This window comes from Euwallacea fornicatus, chromosome 24 (genome assembly GCF_040115645.1).
Source record: "Euwallacea fornicatus isolate EFF26 chromosome 24, ASM4011564v1, whole genome shotgun sequence".
Taxonomy (NCBI): Eukaryota; Metazoa; Arthropoda; class Insecta; order Coleoptera; family Curculionidae; genus Euwallacea; species Euwallacea fornicatus.
This window is the reverse complement of record NC_089564.1, coordinates 277,268-299,430: the sequence shown is the minus strand read 5'-3', so window position 1 is coordinate 299,430 and position 22,163 is coordinate 277,268. Positions and strand designations below refer to the sequence as shown.

The following is a 22,163-nucleotide window of genomic DNA, read 5'->3' as shown; positions in this document are numbered from 1 at the left end:
AATACAAGATTGTCCCAATTTTTGGACCAGTCCAAATATACTCGGCATTTTAAATTCGACCCTCACTATTGGGATCTCGGAATCTAGAAGAGATACGAAAAAGTTTGATTGAGGGCAATATTTGGCGCTTGACCAAATCGCGTGTTCAAAATCTGATTTTTCCGAGTACTTCCGAAGATAACTAAAAGAAACTAAAAATTGGAGATCTCGTTTTAAAGTTTTTTTTGCGTTATTTGAAAAGGAAGTCCAAAACCACAAGCAAATTTTCATTTCCACTTATTCGCAACTACAAGATGACGTGGTCAGATTTGCCACCTGACGTTTCGTCTTTTTACTAACATCATCAACTTTATTTTTTCCTATATAGTTCATTGTTCGACAAAAAAATTGTCGGATGGAAAATCTGAAAATGTCATCGTAAGTGTTTGCGGTTTTGGCTTTGCTTGTCAAATAACGCTAAAAAACAAAAACCAAATCTCCAATTGTTCTTTCTTTTTGAGCATCTTCGGAAGTATTTGAAAAATTCATATTTTGAAAATGTCATTTGGTCAGGCGCTAAATTACGTAATTTTGTCCCCACTTGAACTTTTATATATTTCCTCATATCCCAACGCTAAATGTCCAATTTGAAATTGTCTGCATTTGAATGTCGCAAGAATATATTCGACTTCCCACACGATACTTAGAGAGTACCAAAATCCACTAATAATTGATAGTAAGTCCGATGTAAATAAAAGGATATTTGAAGATAACTTCTTATGGACAGAAATCTCCTAGTGCACTTAACCGGTTGCAACTACCTTACAAAGAGGTGATAATACTTAAGATGTAAAACAACTACTTATATCGTCAGAAATGCCAAATTTATCATGTAGAATGACTACGCCAGTTTTGGATAAGTCGAAAAATATGCCAATCGGTTAATCCCACAAACCAAACAAGGATGATAATATCAATGTTCTACTCCAAACCGAAGAAATTATGGTCATCTGGTGATCTGAATACATTTTCTTTTTGCTGTTTCTGTTCTTTTGCTTAGTTCTTCAGTTTGACCGACTCGAATTTTTCATTACATTTTAAAACTTTTTATCCCCAGCAGCCATCACGTAGAATTCATCACCAGGCTTTTTTATATGTATATGCGTATATTTTAAACTGGGGATAAGTGCATCTAATTTAACTAAGCGATTTATTCCACTTGTAGGTACCTCTAGTGCCAACAAAATAATGTCATGTCTTAAAGAAATCAACTTGTCCATTGAATGCCATAATTTCAGTTCTTCAATACCCTCGGGGGGTCATTAAGCGAATCAAACGCAATTGGCTTGAATCACGATCGGCGCATTTAATACACTTCTTTTCAGATGTGCCACAATGGCCACTCGCTTTATTACTGCCCATTCTGCTAATGAGAAGTGTAATCTTTATAAGGCGAGCGATATTTATGGTCTGGCGTTTGTTTTAATCCTCCAGTGCAGGATCCGTGATTGGTGGCAGTATTCACAAGTGATTTGAATGTGATAACGATTGATTTACATAATTTAGCTGGCCATTAGACCAAAATGTCAGTATATCTGAACTATACAAAGAAATTTTTTTAGTCAAATTACACTGCCATTAGAGAAATCCTTAGAACTTTCCAACAAATTAGTTCAATTAATGGTTTCCATAACAAAATGCGCATAACTCTGACTCAAGTATTATCGATTTTTTTTTTCTAAGTTGTGGCACCACCTTTATGTGCACAATAAATTATATCTTAGTACTTATATGGACAATGTCTGCTTCAGTGGTTTTAAGGCATTGATTTTCTAAATTCCTCATATGCCATATTTGCGTAAGTGATTTTTAAGTTAAAATACCTTGTTACGGGTATTTTTCGGCCCAACTAACTATCCGGAACCCGTTAAGTCGTGATTGATTTATCGGTCGCAGCAAACTCTTGATCATAATTACAAACAGTTGAACAAGTCTGAACAGCAGTGGCAAACTCCTTAAAAGTGGAGGTTCCTTTGAACTTTATAACTTCCCTGGCAAATTTCAAGCATCTTTAACGAGTCACTTTCGAATGGCCAACTCCAAAGCTGCTGCCTTTAGAGCTGGTGTACGTGAAAAGCTTTTTGTGAAGTGGCCACGTCAGCAGAAAATTTCCTTCCGAGAGCAGCAGCGAAATTAGAGCCTTTGTCTGAGATAAGTGGTGGGTATAAAATCCGTGCACTATCGCCAATCTAACAAAGAATGAGGGATGTTACGTGCGGCGAAAGGGGTTATAAATCTGTACAGCACGGCGGCCAAGGCTTTTCTACGGAGTGGTCTAATAGAGATTGAGTACGCAGGAGAGTTAGTTATAACATCGTTTCACTATATTACTTACCTGGGAGGAACACGTTGAATTAAATGTGATTCAGTGAAACGTATCTAATGTTTCAAACCCATCCCAACTATTATCTTTTTAACAAAAATTAAATAACGTCCGGCCGTTTATACAGTGATTACCTTGTTGGTCTTGTAAGACAAAAAGGATTCGGAATGGTCTAGTTGTCATGATTGTCTTTCCAGCTTTCCTGAATTTGTTGCAGTCTTTCAGTTATTCTTATCATGTTCGTTCCTATAGTAATTTATTGAATAGACTGTGTGACTGATTATCGGGCCTTATCGTGCCGTACCTTTATATCAGCCTTAGTCCAAACCCTTATGTAGATTGCATGTATTGTTAAGTTGTTTCCGTTGCATGTGCCCTCAATGTGTGTCCGTAATCTAACAACGGTAACAATGGTCTACATATGGATTTGTTCATTTTTTCGGCGATCAAAAATGTAATGTCCATTTCATCGTTATTTTCAGTTGTTTGTTCAAATTGTTCGTCTTGTTTTGCCATCTTACGCACTGAAATATTGTGTGAAACTGTGACCCGTCAACATCTGCGTAAAAAAAGTATTTCGTCTCGCCGTTCTTCCTTCCACACCATCCTTTCACATTCGAAATGAATTTCCTTGTCCATATGGCACTATCCGTCTCCGTGTTTCATTTCCTTAGTCACTCCTCCATCGCTTTCTCTTTTACTTCCGTTTTCTCGTTCTTTCCCGTTTCCCGAATCTCCACCCTTTCTTCGATTAAGATCTCTATAGGTATGATTCCGACAATGATGTACGTGGCGTCCATAGATACCGTTCGGAATACCAAACACACTCTCAGTAACGCATTCCTTTGGATTTTCTTCAACTTATTCTTATATTTCTTATATTCCATAACTTTCATCCATATTGGAACTGCGTGCAGTTTTACTGAATGTGGCACTCCTATCAAGACTTTCCTTTTAATTGACTGTAATACTGATCAACTGAACATCATTCTACACATGGCATTTGCTATCTTAACAGTTTTCCACTAAATGATCAATATGGTTAGTAAACCTTAAGCCCTCGCCCCAAAACTATTCCTAAATATTCTAATATATCGTATGCTGACCGAACTTTCAAGCACGGAAAAGCTGTCTGCAATGTGAGTGCCATGTCTTTTGATGCCCGAATAAAAATTGACTCGCATAAACATTTCGGGTCAGTGTTGGAATATGTTTCAAGAGAACCAGACTGATTTTCTACGTTGTTTCAGCATGATAGAAGAAACATGGATTCATCATTATCCACCGAAAACCAAGGCGCAGTTCCGACAGTGGACGGCAAAGCATCGACCTGTTCCAAAAAAGCCACAACGATTCCATTAGGCAGAAAGATTATGGCGAGTATTTTGGGATTCCAAAGGGATTTTTCTTATAGACTATTTTTCGAAGAGAACAAAATTGCTGCCACATGTACCCTATTCAACAGATTTGGCTCCTTTCGATTTCAGCTTGTTCCCGAACGTGAAAAAGTTTTGCTGGTAAGAAATTTGGTTCAGATGCTGAAATAATATCCGCGACAAATGCGTATTTTAAAGAGTTGGACAAAAGCTAGACATCTCATAACAACGACATAAAGGCCTCAGAGCTTCATAGAACTAAGTGCATTGAACTTCAGATTGACTATGTGGAAAAATAAAATCGTACTTCCGTCAATTTTAAATTGTTTTATTTTCGAGGCCGGAAACGGTTTATCGTATCCCCGTAATTTGGTTCTTTGAGAATAGAATTTGATTTTTTGACATGTGGTGTTAAACTCCATTTATGGAACTATAGCAATGTGTCCGTTAGTGCCTGAAGTGTTTCTAGTGTTCCGAACACGTAAAATATTCTGGAACGACAAAATTTGACAGCAAAATTTGTTTCAATAGATGGAATATTAAATCTTGCGTTCAACTAAATTCTTTCACTAAAAGAAAACAAAATTTGCAACTAAAAATTAAATTAGGTTTTTCCACTATCAACAGTAATTTACCTTTGCGCTTTCAAAACGGAGCACCAAATTGTGATTTTACGAGCAATTTTATTTGTTCCCTTCTGACACAGAAATGAATATATTATCGCTTGCTTAGCGCCAGCGATTGATGTAAAGGTTGGTATGCATTTCTTGGGTTGCTATGAATTAATTTATTCTTGGAATGCTGTAGCGTTTATTTCATATTTGACGTATATATTTACATATGTCCAATTCATTCAATTTCATATTAATTAAAAACAAAACGACGTTTTATGGTTAAAAAGTCCGGAGTAACGTAGACAGTCTTAATAAAGAGACATTAAAACTCATATCAACTTACGATAGACAAAAACTCACTATAGGAGATTCTGTCTTATTCAGAATCACTATCTTGGTTCTAAATGTCCCTTTTTCTAGTCAACGAAAGATACATATACTTGAGCAGTCGTCCTAGGGAACGTGGCTAGTGGACATCATGAGTCGACCACTGCCTTTAGTCCCTATTCCATTTACTCCTTATTATAAGATTGCCATTGAGGAGCATAAGATATTCCCTTCCGATTTACAAGGGGGAGTTTATTAGTAAACTTCGAAAAATTCATATGCTCCACCGGCTTTTCAGCCAAATTTATAGTTTTTATAATGTAAACTGATGATGACTGACTAATGATGTCACTCTATAGTATTGAACGCTTTATAAAAATTATTATAAATTTGCCATTACAGAATTATTGTGGCAGTATTTACTATCTATATTATACAAAAAAAAATTCGTAAGACATGAAACAAATAATAACTAAATCGATAATATGTATGCAAAATGGGTAGGGCCATGTTCTGGATTAGTAACACTTTTTTTAGTAGAAGAAGATGGCCTGAAAAAAGTTACTTATGGGAGACAGTGAAACAAACTTTTTTCAAACTCTCAATTCCAGTTTCCGCCCATCTCCACCATTCAACGTATCCTCCTTTTCATTTTTAGAGACGTCACAATAATTTTATTTTGATTATATTTGAGCATTCCAAACTCAAGGAATAATTAAGACAACTGGCAACGTCGGAGCGGAGCGAATTAGAATTAATTGGTGCCGACTGAAGTCGGTTACCGGGTCGATGCGAAAGTTGGACAAGATCAGGGTTCGCTAATGAAAGTTGTAAGAGAAAGTTCAGTGATCGCGGCAACTTCCCCCTTCCGTCGCCTTTAATGGGAGTTTCGTAACTCCGCGGACGCTTTTAATGACTTCCGGGCGGCGTGCCACCCCCGTCCCTATGTCTCCTCGTCCTCACCGCTTGGAATAATTGTTTCTTTGTCCCCCTTTCGCGTAATTGAATTTGTTTGAAGGCGAGATTGGAGAGAGGTTGAGGGAGATTCCGAGTTGGACAGGTCATTGCTTTTGGACAACCTGGAGGATGTTAAGGAAGGAATGTGAATATGGACAAGGTATCAAGCATAATTAAACATCTTATCGTTCCTTAGAGGAATATTACCGTGTTTCTTGAAAATATTGAAGTTTCCTATAATGAAAGTGTACATTTTAGGACCATTAAAGAGGAGTGAGTTTCCCCAATGTTGCCATTATTTTTCAATTATCGTTGAATATGAACAAAAACTCCTCTCCAGAACGCATATATAATTATGTTGTTCTGAAGGTCTTAATCTGGCTTCTGCCTAATCTAGACATTTGGTCGATTCGAGAACAACCATGCCGATTGTAATTATGCTCCATTATCCGATGGTTGAATCTGACCTATAAACACTCACTTTACAAACCCCGAGATTTAACGTTCAGCCTTCAATGAGCACCGTGATGCACTATTTGGTTGGTTCATCACCATTTGGCCTGAACCCATTTAAAACGCTAAAGCCTAGTTGTTAATTCATGGCTTAATATGGCATAAATAGATAACTTACAAGTAGTTGTGTATATGAGAGTCGGGCTTAACAGAACCGAGCTTAAGCCATGAAACATACTACTTAACTTATTGGAATTTAATCTACTTTGAAAAACTCAAAAATTCAAGACGAATTTGAAAATTGCGTATTATACATCCTGTTGGTACTGCAATTTTTATGTAGTAAATATATGTAAGTTTAAGATTAAATTTCTTGGCAAATTAATATTAAAAAATTTGTTTGCTTACACGTTCATTCACCAGTTTACTCCTGATACATCAGATTTCTGTAGTAAATGAAATAATTTTTTGATTAAAAAAAAATAACTAAACAAAATCTGGTTTCTTGCATTGGTTTGTTGGTATTGTTAGGTCTTGACCTCGTTTGTTCTTTGGAGGTGTTTCTCTTAGTTTATTGATCGGAAATCTTTAATTGATCAATTGCTAGGTCGATGAAAAATTTTCTACAAAAAACTTAAATAAGTTCTACAAGAATTAAAAAAAATCATATTCTTCCGTTTCTTTAAAGTAATATTGTTGAATATATTTTTTATTGTTTCTATACTAAACTAAAGTTTTTTTATGTCTGTTACACGAAGTTGGTTTAACTCAGCCCTTTACTTAGAATATAAAAAGTCACAGCCTATTCATCATAACCTCTATTTGCGAATTGATGTTCAATTTTTTTTTCAAATTAAACATTTTATAATTTTTTTTAAGTCTAATTTCTATATTTAAATTTTAATGTAGAAAGAGGAATTCTCAATGAAAGACGAATCATCATCAACAAATTATACTCTTCGCGCTCATGTGAGTATAAAAAGTATTCGCATGCGTACATGCTTTGCCGTTACTGGCAATCTATAATATGCGATTATCAAGTTATGTTAGTGCATTTGGGTTGTATATATTATTAACATTTTTTACAAGGTAGTCGTAGAAATTTTCTTTTTAATTTTAGAAAATGAAGCCATAATTTTCGTAATCCAAACCAGTGACTAAAAGAGATTTCATTACGAAACTAGTTATGTAAAGAAAGCTACTTTTCAAAACGAAATAGTTGCGAAATAGGTCTGCAGATGTAGAACGTAGCATGAATATGTTAAAAATTTCGTCACTTGTCATTTCTTTGTCATATAGCATGTATCATATTTCCTTTAAAACATGTCATATCAAATGTGCAAATATTTGTTAAAGGGTAAGATGTTCAGTATTGAACAACTAAACCAGATTTTACATTGTTCTTCACTGGCACTTCTTTTCCAGCTCTAAAACAAAAAACGTCGTTCTTTTGTGTCGCTCTTTCTCTCGCCCAATTTTTATTCTGCTTTTTAGGAAAGCAGATCCGATAATTTCCAAATCCCATTCCCATCAATTCCACTCGTAAAGGCAAATGGCCCGATCGTCTCATGTACGTGACGTTCTCCTTCTCTCCACCTCGGGCACATACACACGTAGAGAACTCTTTCGCAAAATCCGGGAATCCTGGGGGCCGCGCTGCGATTGATTCGCCGGAGGCGGCGGTCCGCCTCCCCCTGCGCCACGCTTTGCCTCCTCTGCCGCCCCCCGCGCCATGTGTCGCACACGTCGGGGGCCCGCTTTTATTGCATTTTCTTCCATTTTCTTCCGTTACCGCCGCCGACGACTTTGATTTGCAATAAATTCGGAACGCCGGAGCTGATGGGATTTGTGGAGCCGAGCCCGAGTAAAAACAAAAAAGAAAGGACTAGGGGAAAGGGGGGCATTTGGCGATGGGGAAGTGGTAATATGTGCTGGATGAATGGGATTTTGTTCGTGGAGACGCATTGTGTGTTTTGGAAGCCATTTGGGAAAATGGTTTTCCCTGAAAAATGCATTCCACAATATTTTTGGGGAAAATTACAGATTTAATAAATACTTAAAAAAACGAACTTTCAGTCATTCCAAAGACGTTGTGGATATCAAATACACAGAGATATAGAGATTAGCAATAATTGGTGCGCAACGCACATGCCTGATAAAGCAAGCAAGTAGAAACACCTGTCTTCGGCTTGCTCAATATTTTCTTAACAGTTGTACCTGAACGTTCGGTTTCTTTTGCGGACATTCCATCGATTTTTTCTTACATGTATGTAAATTTTTTTACTTTTTTAGATAGGCACATTACATCAGATATTCATCGCAACCGGACATCCACCGTGAGTGTCCTCAAAGCATTCTCGAAAATGAAGAAATTTTCGGTGAGTCCACAAAAGGCTGAGCTGGTGCTTGCTTATGGTTTCTTGTTTGTTTCCATCCCTCCATTCAAGGGCACACTCTCATATGGATATGTCTTTAAACATGCGTTATATGATGGCATGTATACGCATTTTAAACACTTACATGTATGATAAAGTGAGTGAATGAGTACAAATTTGTGTCGGCGACGTGTCCAACATCCCCTTTTAGTTTCTACGTAACAGGTAGATTTCATTTTTGGATGTGTTGTGAACTTTTACTTTTATTATTACATTACATTGTATTATGAATGTATGTTTAAATTCAACCAGCGTCACATTATTTCCATTGCACAATTTTTTGCAGGCTTAATTGGTGGTTTTTCACTATTAACATGTCAAATGCAAGAATGAAAAACTTAAGGCTTCTTAGCGTGTCGCTGAAAATCAGATATTATGCACACATCATTAAAATAGTGTGGTAATTGGTTGAATTATTCGAAATCTTCACTGAAGCAAACACCATTCAACGGAAATTGCATGTGTATGGGCATCAGTAAGATGCATCACTCAAATTAACATGTCGCGTCCTGCGACGATGGTATCGCAAATTAGGTTCTTGGCTCTGTTATGGTTGCGTTGTCATGGGGAATATATACGTTTATCCCCACACAATTAAGCAGCAAAAAAATTTTAGTACATGCTTGTCAGATATACAAGGTGCCTCTAAAAGATTTGTACAAAATTTTACCATAGAATTATGAGACAAAAACAAAACGATTAAACCCAATTTACCTTAGTCCAAAAGTGGACGCTTTTAAAAATGCAGGACGTCTCGTATTTTGAAAACCAGTCGTGGTATTTGCAAAGGGTGCACTACAATTTGGTTTAAATACGCCCATCAATTCAGGATGACAAGTACAACAAACATTAATGGCGAATTCAGCTACCCGCACCAATGCGCATTCGGCGCGAAAAAACAACTTGGTTTACTTTTACGACTGTCCAGATTTTATACTGACGTTTAGGACCGTGTTGAATAGAGGAATAAAGCTTCGTCCATCCATATTACCATTGTGAGTGCAAACCGTTGCGGCTGCCTTAATTCCTCTTAGAGTGAACTACCTAGTTCAAAGTCAAAGTCTTGGGCCTTCCATTTTGCATGTCAGAACTTTAAGCCCAAAAAAACAAGATTGTTTCGCAATATAAATGTCATATTTTAACAGCAATATATTGACTACATTAAGTTAAGTATGGAAATAATTTGTATATACGTAGCGTTCGTTGCTGGCGATCAACCATGACGATTTTGATAACCATAAGAGATACGAGGAAGATTGAATTCGATACGAAATTTTGTTTCTTAGGCCTACACTCTAATGTTATTTTTTTTTCCTGTTCAAGCTTTGAGATATTGGATTCAACTTATTCTTTTTATACTGACCCGAATTTTTCCTCGTACATTCCTCGTATCATGTATAAGAGATTTTTTCGAGTAAAGCCATCAGCAAGCCTCTTCATCGGAAATTTGGCCCAATCCTGAATTTTAAAGGCACAAGTTAGGCCGTAGTTAAACCACTAAATAATGTAAAGAGTGAACGAAATTTTGCAACACCATCGTCCTATCTTAATTTACCATTCAATTCGGCAATTTGGGCTCTACTTATTAATTACATACTTCATTATCATGAGGATAAATATAAGACTATCTAGGTCTTCTAGGTAGTCTTCTATCTAGATACTGAACTTTCAACATCAATACCATGTCTCACCGGACTAAAATCTTCTCCAAAGAATTTGAGTACTTGTAGAATGTGATTCTACGTTCCTCTGAAATATTGTAATTTACAGGAAATGTGATTGAACGAAGTCCACGCCGAATGTTGCTGCTGTAAAGACGAATCATTAAGAGGTTCCCAAAATAAACGCGGTTGCGGTCGTACGCTCCACCAACCGTTGATGTGCCCCAACCATCTATGAAACAGTACTGACAACCACTGATCGTGGTTGTTTTGATTTGTCACTACAGCAGCTGCCAAAAAGGCGACTTCCCCCTTTGAGAATGTTAAACTTTTATTGACTATTTTGTTCACCAAACAATGTGTTCAATTTGTTGAAGTAGTCCAATGATAGAAGAAAGCACGCTTGAGAAATATTTTCGCGTGAATTAGTGCCTGAAAGCCAAATGATTGGTGCTGAAAATAAAAATCGGTACTGATGGTTCCGAATCATCCGCGTTTGGTCGCATGTCAAGCATTTTCGGCAACTGTCCAGTCATTTTTCCGTCGTGAAGCATGAAACATTCGTAATAAATTTATAGTTGTTTTGGATTTAACCGTGGTGTTAAAAGAAGAAAAAACTACGACACTTTTTGTCGACAATTTCAGCGCCATTTTAGCCAAACGAGCCACGTAGCATTCCTTTCATATTCCGGACGGCTCGGCGGAGCAAATCAGATTTGCTCTTGCAAAATTCGCTCTACGTCAAATTAATGGACGACCAATTTATTCGAAAATCTAATAATTTTTCCTTAAATGCCGCGAACGCGCAAATTCTACGGCGGAATTAAATATTTTATCGACTACGGAAAATCCACTTTTTCTTCCTGCCGTTCTTGCCGCTACTGCGGGCTTTTTAAAATCATTTTCTAGAGTTTCCACTTCACGGCTATCGTGAACGAGGTGTGAATTTAGTTCTAAACGAACTTCGTAAATTATTCATAAATTTGTACAAAAATATAAAAGGGCTGGGAGCCTAGTGGTGCAATTCCCATGATCAAACCCTGCAGTTCTGGCCATAGTTATTTAAATTATGTTGCAAATGAACCGCGTATCTACTCACTGAAACGGATTTCGGATTGTGCATTGTAAAAAATCTTCAATTTAATTCCGACCCCATGAAACATCAATAAAACCCGAACAACTTACCTGCCTACCGATACTTTATTTTCTTTACAAGGCTGATTTATTAAACCCTATAAATAATTCAATTCATACACTTGCCCCTCGCTCTGTGTGACTTTCTTAAATTTCATCTTCACTCGGAAGATAATAATAAGTGTATAGTTATATAATCCCCAAGTGTGTGTGTTCATGGGCCCCTTTTTCACATTTCAGGAAACATAGCAGGTCCTCAAGAGAGAACCCTTATTCTTTTATATTGGGATGGCCTACTATAAGAAGTTCGTCTACAAATCTCGTTCTTTTGGCATCATCCCTCGAGTAAATAAGAAATGCATTTAGTGGGATGTAAGCAGATCAGCACGCCCTTTGAAAGTGTTGTGATTAATATTAGGAATTTTTATGGTAAACGAGATGTGTTTCAGTCAGGGTGTGACACGGCCGACGGGTATAATGGGCCTGTTCCCTGTCTCCATCGTCCCTTTGCCCTTCAGACCCTTATGCCCCGTATACATGCCTCTTGACGTCCATTGTTCGAAAGCGTGTAGCGAACGCCTGGAAGATCTTTGCCCTCGGCCGGGATATAATGACGGATTTCCACTGCCTGCAGAGAACTCTTTCTGCAGAAGATGACGACGTCGGCAAAGACGTCAAGGGTGCTGAAGTATTTTATTTCTTGTTCTGTTGGGCCATTTTTTTAATATGAGTATCTACAGAGTATTTGCTTCACACAAACCATAGAGATTTTAAAGCAATATATTTCGCTGTTTTTCTTTTCGAATTAGCTGTAGCCAAAATTACTCAAGAGATACGGTCATTGTTTATAAAGGTAGTTTATGTCGTATTTTCTTCAGCTGTCCCTACATGTGAGGTTGTGAGAGGAACGGTCAATACGGGAAAAAATATGTATGTACACATACCGAAATGAATTCGAACACTGCAACTTCCGCTCGGAAAATCGAAGAATTGTGATATGTAGCAGTATGCTGGTATCTGGTAAACTAAAAGAGCAAGTGTAAAACTAATGCATTGCTCTATCTCTTGCAATTCTCGAGATATAGGGTAACTTGCGCATTGATTTCCACTATTTTGAGAGTGAGTTGAAATTAGGGTTTATTACATTGCATTTTTAACACTCCAAAGCCTTAATAGCGGCGTCCATGGTCAATATTTTTTAATTAAAGTAATAAATAGCAGGTGAAAAATTTAGACATTTTCCGGACCAGTGCAGGAGGTATTCAATGTTGATCACTTTTGAAACAGTAAGTAACAAAAAATTACAAACTGTGCAGATTAATTAAGTAGTCTCGATAAGCGATATCGGTCTACATAGAGACGAATACAGTAACAGTATATACAGGGTGTTGCAAATTAGTAGGGAAATCCGTTAATCACAGATTCCTTAAGCAAAATGAATTAGACTTTTCTTAAGCGACTTTTCTCTTTGACGCTTTACACTCGCTACACTACGTGTTGAAATTCTTTAAAAAATTATTTTGTTAATGACTTTGGTGTTTCTTCACATATTTTTATGAAATTTTGCAGTAATGCACAATTCGATGAAGCGCAGTCTTCCTATAATGTGGGTAAAAAAATTAGAAATCAAAGTTGTTTTCGTACAAAAATAAATGATACGTACCTGCCCCCATATAAACGAAAAATAGGTGCCATGTAGTGAATGGAAATATGCTGGAATATCTTCCAAAGTAAGCCGTAAATTACAATTTTACAAGAGTAAAAAAATAAAGATAAAGGACATTTGGTACCACATGTTAAACATGTTTGTCATTGGCGTGCGGAAAAAATTGGAGAGAGGAGCATCCATGACCCCCCATTTTCCTCAATTTGGTTCCAAATTTTTTTACTCGAATTATAGAAAAAGTGCGCCTCACTGCAAAATTTTACTAAAATAAATCAAGAAACATAGAAGGTATAAACAAAATTATTTTTTTTTACAACTTCAACGCTCTGCATAGTCAGTTTAAAGCGCCACAGAAAAAAAGTCGCATAACGAAAATGTAATTATTTTCCCTCAAGGAATCTATGTTTGTTCACTTATAACAAACTCTAAAGCACCATCGGAAACGGTTCGCTATAAGCATTAGTGGTAATAAACATCATAAATTTATTCCTATAAATACACGTTTTTATTAATATTAACAGGTTCGTTTTATTATGTCTCTTATTTGAAAGGGACGATTATTGCAGTTCGCTATTTTTTTATTAAATGAAAGTCATTAATGTGTAATTCCACTTTCACTAATATATCAAAAACATTTTGTGGACTATTTCGAACGTCAAGGAAATTATGAATGCCCCCAACACTTTTAAATGCCTCTAATATGGTTGGAGCTGTTTCTGAATTTTTTACGTCTCATATTTTCCCAATCGCATCACAAATCGGACCAAATCAAGCTTAAACCGATTTGTATTAATTGAACAATGGAAAAAATTGAAATCGAAATTTTCATTCATTATCGTCCATTTAATTTGATCTCCATATACAGGCCTACTTCAGACTCAAGTGCCTCATTCAACTAATGACGTTTTTGGGTAGGCGTGCCTGTCTAGAGTGCGGAAAAATGTAATAAAAATTTATTGCAGAAAACATGGAGGAAAAATGCAAATGATTTTTTTTTCGGGCACTGGGGATGACTCCGTAACTACTTTTCTATACTCGAAACAATTATTATTCCATAGATTTGCAAGTTTTTAAAAAGTACAAAGAAATACTCCACGAGATCTCTCAAAGAGACTGAATAGAGTAAGTTTAGGAAATTCAGGTAAAAGAGTGTTTGCCCAGTGAAATTCGTGAGGCGAAGTCCTGTATAAAAGAGAAATCCTTTTCGGGTATAACGAGTGAAAAAAGACGAAGGGAAGACTGGTAGCAACGCGGTGTGATAATTTAAATACCGATCCTGTTTGCACGAAGGATAATGGGCCGCTATTGCCGGGACTACATTATTTGTTTAGCGCAAATGGCTGGAAATAAGATCCATGCAGAGCCGGAGAGTCTGCAAATAGAATTCCTGGTACCTTATACGTGTATTATTGGATGAGTTTTTTCGTTTGTGTGCTTTTCAAATTGAATTTTAGTGCCGAAAAGAACTCACTTTTAAATAAGTTTTTTTCCCAATACACACAGGATGATTTTTTTACGGGCAGTGAAAGGATCTCGGAACGTATCAAAGGTCGCTTAAATGGGGAAAAAATTTCAGTTTTAACGACTTAATTTAAACCACATTTCGTTTTCTTTAAAAAAAGTCTTTGCCCGTCAAAATATATAAAAAAAAGGAATAGAACCCATGATAATCGTCATTTTTGATATATGAGATAAAGGTGTCCTATACTTTTGACAGCGGATTGTTTATTCTTTCTCGTATTTTTTTTAGTAATAACGTTTCACCCCCGAGAAGAAGTTGTTGGAGCAGTGGAATTGCACACTATTCTCAATCAGAGCTAATTGAGAATAGCATTTACCGTTTACTAAGGGCTCAGATGAAAATCCTTATTGACGGTTCTGTCAAAAATCTGTGACCGTCATTAACAAATAAAGTTATTAAAAATTACATAAAAATACATTTTTGCGAGTATAATGTTTCCGAGCTCGGGAGTACGAGACATACTATTCCATACAAGTTTTCGAGCATACTTTCGTTCTCCTCTCTATCAGTTTAAAAAAAAGTGAAACCCTTGCTCAAAACACATGTCAGATTAGTGCAGATGGCCTAGGGCTGAGCAAAGAAAAAACCATTAACATAACAGTCTCGATAAAATTATACCTGTTAATTTATTACCTAGTGTTACAAACTATAACGTTAATTCTGAAAATTATTTCAGTAAATCTACGAAATTGCAGTAAATGTACTTTCAAATTTAACTTCAATAAATTAGAAGTGCTATGCGCAATCAGTTACTGGTATGTGAGCAAATTAACTGATGTATGATCAATCTTAAAAACTCTTCACTAACCCAACATTTTACTTCCCATTCAGGTGGACGGTAAGTAAATCACCCCTCAATTTGCCAAGTTTAGTAGCCGCGAAGCGATGCTGTCTCTCTTGAAAACAGATATCAGTCAGAAATGGATAGAAAGTAACATACAAAAAAAAACTTTTTATGTCCTCATCTGATTGTTTCCCTCGCATAGCTGGAGCAACAACTTTCAGCTGCGGGCGTAAAAGTTTTTTTCCCGTGGCCTTTTACGTAACGTGGTTTTTTACGCAAAAAAATTTTACATCAGTTTTACAAAATATTTATTTACGTGTAGAGGAATAAAAGACGAAAATTACGCTCGTGACGAACGCCTGAGGGTCTATACGAAGTATTATTCGCTCAAGGGCATAATCCTCCGACCTGTGGCAATGGAATATAATTTATACATTTGGCCCATTTTTTGGTCTTTAATCGTGCCAATCCGGCGCGAAAAGTGGGTGAACATGTCAGTACTTTCTGTGGTTTAATCAGGTACGATGGTGCAATAACCATAAACATTATTATCGAAGTAAAGTTATTCGCAAACCCAGAAATATCTCAAAAATTACTTGCCAGTAACCTTAATAATTTCGAGCATACATCCAACAAACAATGACGTTGCATGCCTCGGTTACTAAAGAAATTTTAATTAACAACCATGCATTCCGGCGAGTAATTATTATTGGACCGGGTTATACAGGGTATTCGATTTTTTTTTTCATTACCGTTATAATTTAATGCAGGGAGTTATTTTTGAGCTCTGTTGGAAGTCCCGCATAAATTAAGACATTACCGGGGAGTAATCCCTTATGCTAACTCAAGCTTGAATACAATGTATCTATTTTACCAATGTGAAAATGTTCGCTGTAGTAAAATTGACCTTAGAAATAGTCTCCAAGAGGAAATTGAAATTTATTTCAAATTAGAGAAGCATTTAAGAATTTCAAACTTATACTCATCAACATATTTCATATCTATAAAAATTATACACTCTAAATAATGGTCGAGATGTGTACCAAAATGGCCTAATTCATGGTTTTCCGGAACGATAAACCCATCAACGCATCCGAGAATCATAAATTGGGCCTTCCCAACTTAATAAATTACTTAATTATAGGGAAATTAGAGATTCCTTATAGCAATGGACTCTCTTAAAAGTGAACATTTATCACCATTAATTGCAGACAGAAAATTCGCCCAGAAAGAGTAGATAATATGCAATTAATACTACGAAGTCTTCTGTCATAAAAATGTACATTCGCTCAAAAAATATAATTTTGTACCTTCCCTGAAGAATTAATATCATTAAAAAGCCTGGTAAATTTATTAATAATTATTTGCGAGCGTAAAATGTCATTTTATGGCTTAATGCGTAAACGTCGTAAAAAAAGCTAGAAAATTTAATTTTTAATTTTTTTGCATTAGCTTTAAACATCAAAACCACCAAAAAGTCATGGTATAAAATAAACAGGAATGATTCGAACAATATTTATTAGAGAAATATGCAAAGTAAATAATTTCAGCAAAATATTTCGTGCTCCCCTAACGTAAAAATCTCATCGTATAGCTTCGGCTTTCAGCCTCGGGTGTAAAAATTGTGTTTTACGCCCTTCAGAGCTAACAAATAAAACCTTCATAAGTTACAGGTATTCATCACCTAAGAAACATATAAGCGCTCTGTGACTGATTAGAGGCAACCAGCAAACTAGGTCTATTTATTAAATTTGCAGTCGATCGTTAATGAGAAATCATGCATTAATGGGAGTAATTAATGAATGATTTTGAATATTAAATGAACGTGTTAATACTCAGTCGACGGAAAAAGTGTATTAAAAACCTATTATGGGACCTGCACGACATCATATTTTATCACAATGACGCCCGGAGTACGTATAAAAGGAGCAAATAACAATCGGGTCTCCAACATCGTTTCGTTATCCTTTAGAAATTTAAACGATATAGGGTGGCAAAAATAATTCTCTTAATGGTTCGGTTGGATCGATATGAACCGTAAGCAAATTTATAGTCCTGGCCCTATCATTCAGTTGATCGATGCTCAGCTTGCCTACGCAGTTATTATAGTAGGCTCCATTGAAAACGAGCCTCTACGTTATTAAGTTACGGTTAGTTCAGTTAAAAAGTATCTTTTCCTCCATTTCACAATACTAAGTAGAGTTGACCGTGGCAAATCTATTATTCTCTGTTATTTTTTAGATTTTATTTGATCAATTCTTCAGAAAACCTTAACGGATTATCGATAAAAACTACATTAACAAATAGATAATAAAAAGACATTTCGATCAAGATGGTACCCGACTCTTGATCCAATACGAAATTTTTGACAACAATAGCTGAGCTGAGACAAGAAGACAATGACATTTTTGAGTCTTATGTCAAAAGAAGTCCCGTAACATAACCGTAGCTTAATGAATGAAGGGTGACTCGTTTTCAATGGGACACACTGTATAGGTATTCATTTTGTTTGGGACTCGGAGTATCGATTCGATTAAGTCTGGAGGAGAAGGAAAAACGACAACAATAAGAAATCGCTTAGCGCGAGCAAACGACGTTTACACATACAAAACCGATAAATACAGATGTGCCCGTTCGGCACTCGCTCCTAATGGATCCCATAAATATCCCAAGAACGGAAGTAAATGTATCCCCCTTCCCCTGGGCTGCGCCATAGGGGTCTTTTCAGGCGCCATTTTGTATTGATTGGATATCGTTTTCTACTCGATTCTAAAATTGTTTATGCGGGCATACTCATGTCTATGTTACTCATAACTATTTGTTGTAAACTCAATATTGAAGTTGATGATAACTTAGATAAATTTGAAAGTTTTAGAAAGAACTGGAAGAAATTATGCTTAGCGGCTGCATATTCCATACACCAACATAAAAATTATTTCAATTTCAAACTCGTAAATTCCGTTACGTAGAGTGTTGCAGAAACATTGGTACTCTTGCCAAGGAGTGGAAAAATAGTGTAATTGAGTTAAATATTCCTGATACGAAATTTGCTTATTCCCAGTCTACAGAGCCTGCAACATTTTTTCCAACCTAGATATGTTTACAGATTTTTAAACAAGACCAACTTGTCTCCAGTAATTTATGTTAAAATTAGCTGGTTGGTGGCCCCACAATATCTGCACGAAAAATTTAATTTTATATAATCTCAAAAACTGGTAGAGATGTACAATTTTTCTAGTATGTACATATAGCTTTTTACGTAAAAGAGCTCAAAGAATCAGCGGTCTTGTGTAAAATTATTCAAGTTATCTGCATTGGTAAGAAAGGTAGGACGACTTCTTGCATTAAACATTGCATTGTGAAACACAGGTGGCAACAATAAGCTAGCTCAGAACAGTTATTCTAGAAGAATTTTTCATATACAAAAAAAGGAAAAATTCTCTTAGGAATGATTTAAAGCTTGGAAATTAAAAACTCTGATTTTATTGTCAATTTACAGAACAAAAAAATTTTATAAGAGCTCTGTAGAAAGAAAATGGTTATTTTGTATATATAGCATGTTTAGTTCAATCGCTCTATTTTTTAACATATAGACACCTTATATTCATTTGTATCACCATTAAAACGTTTTAATTTTAAAACGTAGTTTTATTGAACATTATTGGGCATATGTAAAAATATGCAAATTTAACCGATTTTTAATTTAGCCTACTTCGTATCCTTAATGGTTTTTCAGATCGGAATGGTCAATAGAGAATTTGAATAATGCGATGGACCATTACTCAAACTCGTAATTAGAGAGGCAGTCATAAGAACTTACGATTTGATTTTAATTGTTATTAAGTAAGTGCTACGTACACCAGTGATTGAAAGATGCTTTCATAAACAAAAAGTGAGAAAATAATGTAAAAGAGATTTTTTTATTGTACATAATTATTGAACACCATTAATGTAAAACGGCACAAAACGGATATAGCTTTATAGAAAATCGAAAGGCCATTCACATGAGGTACCTCTCTACGTTCCTTTCCATTTAATATTTCGCAGCAGTCTCAATATACGCAACAGAAACTTCTTCAACAGAAACAAAATCGTCTTGTTCAAATATTTTTCTATGAAAAGGTCCTTAAAAAATTTTTAAGTTTTTGTGTCGTGAATTATTTTCTTTTGCCTGGATAAATAATTACACAACGTGGCAACACCGCGGACAGTTTTGTTATGGTAATTGGAGAGGAGTACGGACTCAATCAGGAGCGAGAGCTCGGGAAATTTTTAAAGAGAAGATCAAAGGAGAAATTAGGTTTGGGGTAGGTCGAAGCTTTAAAATAAAGAAAATGTGTAGGAGGGTCAGTATTACAACAGAAAGGGGAAAGTTTACGTTAATTTGTTTTTTATTTATTTCAAATTAGTGTTTCGCCATATTGACGTTCCAATTTCGTTGTGTGTGCACAGTAACGACTTCTAGATACGAGGTACAAACCGCCCCGTCGTCATGCACTTTGTATATAAAGCGAGCTGGTAATCCCCAAACTGGCACTTTTTTACATAAAATCTATCAAAAAATTCTTCAACCAATCGCGAAAAGGGCCTCAATCCCTCTAGCTCTACCTATAGGCCCCGAGCGATAAAAATTCTGCCCATCTCACCCCCCTGCGCATATAGGCTATGTCCTTCCTTATCCTTTTTCTCGCGTATGCCGCCTCCACATACACTCACATACGTCAGAAAATCGAGGACGGCGGGGGTGGAAAAACGCCCCGCCTACGAAAAGTAAGAATAAGAAAGCGTTTTCTTATTCTCGGAGCTATCGGCTACGTGGGGGCGGCAGGGGGTGCCAGACGGTGGCTGACGACGTGTTTTATTGTACGGGTAGTGCTTTTAAAGTTGCACAGATTTTGAAGATTTATAAGCTATGAGTAAGAAAAGAATGTTATTTCTTTTTGAAAGCTCTATACTCTACTTCAGGAATATATAACAACCAAAGCAAAATTGTCTTTTTAACCTAAATAAAATGTAAATTACTAGCAAAATCATAGGAATTGATTCATGCGAAGAAAAATCAAAAACCACGATTATGGTTCTCTCCCTGTGAAAGGATTATTGTAGAAGAAATTTGACAATGACCACAATACATCGTATTCATAAAGATAAAATGTTGTACAGATTATGAAATGGCCCGAGATCAATGTAGGAGTGCTAATTGAAGAATTCTCGACAATATTAATATTACCAAAGTTGACGCCCTTTTTCCTTGCCAGCCTTTTCGCCATTCATCATTTAGGAGAAAACAATATCAAAACTACTTAAAAAATAAACCAAACCTAGAGCAGAAGTTACACAGTCGATTAAACTCCACGAAACTGATCTATTTTGAGTTAGCTGAAAATTCACAAATACGATACACATTTTTTCACTGTTTTCACTTTTTTAACTTAATAAAAATACGCGCTTTTCGAAATAGAATCTAATAAATTAGAAACTTTTGACTATCAAAAAATAAAAAAATTGTTGTCGTATAATAAAAAATAATTTCCACATATATTTTGATAAAACTGTGAAACAATTTTGTCGAAAATGGAAATTTGAGAGCAAATCTGCTTTGCGGCAATTCCACTAATGGCGGCTGATTATTATAGATAGATAGAAAATGAAATTGAACATTACTAGTCACAAAATAGAGCAGATATTTGAAGAAATTAAGCAAAAAATTGAATTAGAGTTTGCAATGTGAGTGATTTGAAATGGATAAAATAAACTTACTTATTTTTGGACAGAGTGACTGTAAAATCATTTGCTGCAGGTGCGTAATTGCACTTGCTTCATCAGTGTCCTTTGTCTAGCTAAATCTGAATAATAAAATTTTAAATTATGTTTCACTTTGAACCACCTTTCGTAGCTCTCAAAATTGTCATGAAAAGCTTATTCCAATATTTTATTACATCTTTTATTACAATCGCTGGAATAATTCCAGAGCAGATTTGTTTGTATCTTTCCATTATGTAACTTTTACTTTCTGCTTATTTGTATCTGTGCTATTTTTTCTTTTTCATGATAACTTTGATGGTTCTAAAAATTAATCAAAGCCAAATATAATTTTAAATTTTATGAAGCTAGAGAAAGGGCACTGATGAAGCAGTCGCAATTACGCCCCTGCAGAAAGTGATTTTACAGTCACTCCGTCGAAAAATGGATAAGTTTTTTTTTCATTTATTTCATATGTTTACACATGGAACTGCACTTAATTCTTCCATTATCAACTTTATTATTTGGTCATTTTGCTCAATTTCCTTCTCTATCGATCTCTCATAATTAATTGCAACCAGTAGTTTGATTACAAAACAGATTTGCCTGCAAATTTTCATTTTGATTCCGTTTTATTAGTTACTTCGTATTTATTGCACCGACCTCTGCATAAACTCTAAAAAATCTAAACTTAAACTATTTCGCCCAAAAAATAAATCTTGTACACATACAATTCAATGAGTAAAGGTAGAAATTTCCTTATAAAGATGTTCCTAATAAGCAGATTTCTAATACACTTGGATATTTGAGAAAGTTTTAACCACGTTTATTTAGCAAAAAAGATTATCACTGTCGTTTGTACTAAAAAAATATCTGCAGTTTACGGCAAGTCGAGAATTTTTATAGCATATATATATATCTAGGGTTTCTAATAGGTGATTCACCCATATTAATTTTTTTGTGTTTCAACGAATTGAAAAACTTTCAGTATATGTATGTATGTATGTAAAAAACGAAAACGTTAAAATAACTATCGAATATTTTTTTACCATTTCCGATTTAAAGGAAATTACATTAATACTTGAGTCTTATCATGTTATTCTGTTGTACATTGTTATTTTTTTTAATGG

General features: G+C 35.5%; 1 protein-coding gene across 3 annotated transcripts in view; it reads right to left on the bottom strand.

Annotated features, from left to right (window-relative positions):
- roq (roquin) overlaps positions 1-22,163 on the bottom strand; it is a 152,038-nt gene that overhangs the window by 72,994 nt on the left and 56,881 nt on the right. Inside the window, exon 11 of one of the 3 annotated variants that reach the window (XM_066296054.1) lies at positions 15,348-15,403. The exons of the other annotated variants lie outside the window; for them this stretch is intronic. The gene's annotated coding sequence lies outside the window, so the exon portion shown is untranslated. Of the gene's footprint in view, positions 1-15,347; positions 15,404-22,163 lie in introns of those variants that run through there. 3 annotated transcript variants of the gene reach the window in all.